Raw genomic sequence first — 4,916 nt, forward strand, 5'->3', positions numbered from 1 at the left:
AAAGATACCTCAAGACAAATGCTGGGCATAGAAGCCACAGGGCATAAATCTGCAAAGAAGTAAAAAGCTAACCATTTCAAACAATAAGGCTTCCCTCTCACTTACCAACTTCACATTTCCCTGTATGGCCCCGGAAGATGACTGGTTAGCCAGAGACGGGTAAGATTCCTCAAGGGAGGAACAACCTAAGACAGGCACAGTCACAGGGGGGCCATCAGGTGAGAAATTGGGGATCAACAGAGGTGAGGCTTAGAACCTCAACCCCCCTCTTTTGAGAGAAATCTTCTGCATCCGTGGATGTTTTGTTGCCCTTGTCTAGCTTGGATTAATACTTAGTCTATAGGCACAGACCTGATTATCTACATTTGCCCTCTTACAGCACTAAATTATGTTTTCTCCCTTTACCTTGCATCTACCTACCACTTCAGCATTTTATTAAAAAAAAAATTAGGGAGAAATGTGGGATTCACATATAAATCAAGTATAAAAATCAAATGAATAATCATATCTGACTTGATTGCTTATAGTTCATGATGTGTGATCAAAACCGAAGGTTTCTGTGATGGCTGCCCTTGTACTGTTCCCCATGTAAGAACTTATTCACTATGTAAGAATTTGTTCTCCATGTAAGAACTTGTTCGTTATGCTTCAGAAGATTGGAGACTGACGAAAATTAGGCTTGGGGTGGATTGATGATTGTGCATTGAGCATTGACTCCCCTATACAGAATTTTATTGTTGTTAACAACCATTTGATCAATAAATATGAGAGATGCCCTCTCAAAAAAAAAAAAAAGAATTATAACTTTAAATATTTATTGGCCCTCAAACTTCACTTTCCATCTAAGAACTTTAAGACAAAATTACACATCACATAATAGGACAAAAAAAAATAAGATAACAAGTGTGGGAGCCTGGACAAGTCATTTTCCTCATCTAGAGAAAATGTGTGCAGGGGTTGGCACACAATGGCACCGTCCCTTTCAGATCGGCTATCCCTCAATTTCATGACAAATAGAGTAAAGAAGATGCCTGGGGCCTCCCCTAGTTTGGTGAGCATGGTCCTTCATTCTCCAGTGTCATTGAGCATTTTTCCTACCGATACTCCAATTTCCATCATTTTCTCAATGAAGCAAGATTCTCATCACCCTGCTTTTTGATGTTTCCTTTTGTGTTTTAAAAATGGCCTCTTTTTTCAGATTATAAAATGAACACTATTTATCACAAAATTTTAAAATATGAAGTCATGAAGAAGGAAATAAAATCACCCATAAGCCCTCCACCAAGAGATAATCACTGTTCACATTTTTGGTGTATTTCCCTTTAGTGTTTCTATGTATAATCATTTTTTTTCCCAAGAGTTACATGGCAAAATAAATCAAAAGCAGTTTTCCCATTCTTAATCCATACTTGGGATAGGACCACTTATGTTCCATCTTGAGCTTGTCCCGCTGTGCCACCAGCAAGGGTCTTTGTGTCCCCACCTTAGGTCTTGTTTCTCCTTCCACCCTTGACCCCGAGTGTCTGGCTGTGGCCTCACTCGCACAGGAGCCTAGGTTCAGGTTTTCACTATTTGCCTTCAGTGCCATTTGAGCTCTGAGACCTTGAGAATGTGAATTACAAAGAAAAAAACTCCAAAAATGCAACTGTGCCCCCCAAATAACAAAAGTAAGAGTTTATTGAAATCTACATTCTTTAGTATTTCTGATGCCTTGAAAGTAATACAGAGTTTTATTCTGTCTTTTTTTTTAATGCAAGCATTTCCAAGGACATACAGTACAAGAGAGCAGGCACCATACTCATTCATTTGTAACTCCAGCACGTGGCCCATAGTAAGTGCTCCATAAATGTCCACTGAGGGCATCAGTGACATGTCCCGAACACTTGCTTCCTGCCTAGAGGAATATTATCAAAGCTTGAGGTTAATAATAGCAACAGAACTGAATGTGGCCAGAGGCTCCATATCCTTTACTAGCCAGAATCATTGGCCTTTAAATACTTAAACATCTGTTTCCCCCGCTGCATCTCATCTTCTTGACCACTAGCCTCCTTGTGCTGCAGCCGCGGACTTGACCTGCCTTGGTGGCGGCTGCTTCCATCGACTCTCCCCTGGCTGACTTAGGCTTTGCTCTACCAGCAAGGATGGCATTGCCTCCCCCTCACTGACTGTCACTCTCCTCTTCCACCTCCCACCATCCTACTGCTGCGGTCAGCTCCCCCATCTCTCTGCTGAAACCATTCTTGCCCAGCTTCAGGGTCACTTTTAATCTTTGTCCTACCTAACCTCTCAAGGCATGTGCCCCATGGCCTCGCCCTCCTTGAATGCACCACCTTCAGAGTGCACGCCTCCTTCCTCTGAGTTCTCATCCCCCTAGCTGTTCCTCTCCAGCCTCTCCTGGGGAGTCCTCCTCTGCTTGAGCCATAAATGTTGGAATTCCCCATGTTTGTCTCCTCAGCTCTCTTCTCTTCTCATCCTGCAGACTCACCTGTATCTGGTCTTACCCACTTCAATGATTTCTGCACCATCTGTGAATCTTGCAAGCCATCTGTGAGTGGAATATCCAATTGCAGGCTGAATAGTGCCACTGAATGTCCCTCAGAGTCAACGTGCTGAAAGGGAACTCATGTCTTCCCTCCTAGACCTCCCCTTCTCTTACTGCTTTAGGGTGCCCAAGTCAAAAGGTTGGAGTTTCCATGCTCTTCTACAAACCAGAGCTAGCGGTTTACCAAGTCCTGTCCATCTACTCTTCTTACTATTTACCCGATTATTCTCCAGACTATGATCTTTCCATGATGTCCAACTGATCCTTCTCTCTGCAACATCCTGTTCCTCTTACAATTACAGGCCCTTTGGAGTTGGGTCCCTGCTTCCCTCACTAGCCTCATACTCAGCTGCTTCTAATTCATTCAGAAAGCCCTGGTGGCTCTTGTCTCCAGTGGCTGCATCTTACTCTCCATCTGCCTGGACCCACTCTACTCCTGCCTTCATCTGGCCATCCCTGCTGCTTCTCCAAGTCTTAGCTTGGACATAATTTTTAGGGCAGTTTTTCAGGAAGTCTTTGTGACATTCCAGATCTCTTGGAATATGCTTCCGGTAACTAAGTTCCAAAAACACTCTGCACCATCTTAGCATTTACACCCTAACAATGACGGCTTTGTACTTGCAGGACTGCCAGGCAGGTGAAGAGGTGCTGAGGGGCAGGCAACCAAGCTCACCTTATTTGCTTTGGTGTTCCCTGGCCCAGCACAGCACAAAGCTAGCACAGGAAAAGTACCGAGTGAGGGTCTAATTAGTGAATGGAGGGATGAGCGAGGGCATTCTTCTCTCTTCTGTCCGTTAACGCCCTTTTCATCTCCTGCCAGGACAAAGCAGATTCTTAACAGACCTCCCCACACTCCTGTCCAATTTATTTGCCACATTTGTGTTCAAATTCTCATTCTAAAAAGAAAAGCTGATGATGTCATGCTCGGGTTTAAAAGTAAAGGCTCTGACTGTTGAGAATTAGGCTTGGGGTTGATTAATGATTATGCATTGAGTCCCCTATACAGAATTGATTGTTTTTAACAACGATTTGATCGATAAATATGAGAGATGCCCTCTCAAAAAAAAAAAAAAACAGATTAAAGACCTAAATATAAGAACCTGAAACAATAAAATTCCCCCCCCAAAAAAAAGAAGAATGACACTTTAAAACTACATATTTAAAGAAAATTACAACATGGATACATCACTGGTACTCAGTGTAATGTTCCTTTACCTCCTGATTCAGAAATAAGGTTAAAAATATTGAGTTACCTATTATGTGGCAACAGAAATGACAATCCCTTGCCTTGTTTCATATGCTGCCCCTACTGAGATTTAACAATTCATCTAAAATATGTGCTTGCCTTAAACCACCATAGTACTTGACATATAAGGTAATTTTTAATTTTCTCAGCAGTTTCTCCATCATTTGAATTAAACAGTTCTCTTTCCAAAGATCCTCCCTTTTAATATCAGCATTAACAGCTAAGAACAGAAATGTGCAATACTTGCTTAGCAAAGGAGAATAACTCCACTGCCGTCTGGATATATTCTGCTATCTGTTAAGTGGTTAATTTCCAACAACAATCAAATATTCATAGACTGCAAAAAAAAAAAAAAAAAGTAAAGGCTCTGCATTTCTCATACAATGAAGCACAGATTTCAGCAAAATTTAAGGCCCTTTACGATTCAGCTCCTACTTACCTCCCTTCCCCCACCGCCTTCCCCACCCCCAGCCCAGCACTAACCCCTGCCCCCCACCCACCCACTCCGGGTGCTTCCAGCCCATCAGGCTCTCTCCTGGCTCTGGCCCTCTGGGGCCCTCCTCCCTTCGCCCTTTGCCCAGCCCGTCCCACCTGATCGGCAGGGCCTAGATGAGGAGCCCCTTTCTCTGAAGAAGCCACAGCAGGGCCCTCAGTTCTCGGACAAGTAGAACTAGTGGTTCTGTGGTCCCCACTGTGGCATATGGTCCTCCGTTCAGTCAGCCTCAGCCGCAGCCCCCGTCAGCCAGTGGGGTGCCTCCACGTGAGCCCATACAATCCCGAGCAGTCAGTCTGTCCCTCCCAGCACAGGGGGGAGTGAGAAAAGCAATAGGTGAACAGGGAGATCATTAACAAAGAGCTGTTTTCCAAGTATGCTTAGAACAGCTATGACCCCTGATGACAATCCGGTGTTAATATGTCAGCAGTGACATTATTACATTGTCTGTGGTGGGATAGGACAGGACGGGTGTGGACAGCAGGGAGGGTGAGGGGACGGACACGAGAAGGGCCTTGAGAAACTGAGGATGACCACAAACCAAGGACAATGATTAACTGCACTGTTTCCACCTCAAGCTTCATCCCACCTTTAAAGTTTAACTAGGAGAATCCCACAGATTTACTATATTCTTT

At 43.9% G+C, this 4,916-nt stretch overlaps 1 long non-coding RNA gene across 1 annotated transcript; it reads right to left on the bottom strand.

Moving 5' to 3' along the window:
• Window positions 1–822: 822 nt before the first annotated feature.
• LOC130681321 (uncharacterized) lies at window positions 823–4,547 on the bottom strand. Its single transcript, XR_008994373.1, has 3 exons — window positions 4,380–4,547; window positions 2,279–2,545; window positions 823–2,178 (listed from the first exon to the last, which is right to left on the bottom strand). It is a non-coding gene; the product is annotated as an uncharacterized LOC130681321 (long non-coding RNA).
• Between the last annotated feature and the right edge of the window lie 369 nt (window positions 4,548–4,916).

Source organism: Manis pentadactyla, chromosome 16, assembly GCF_030020395.1.
Source record: "Manis pentadactyla isolate mManPen7 chromosome 16, mManPen7.hap1, whole genome shotgun sequence".
Lineage (NCBI taxonomy): Eukaryota > Metazoa > Chordata > Mammalia > Pholidota > Manidae > Manis > Manis pentadactyla.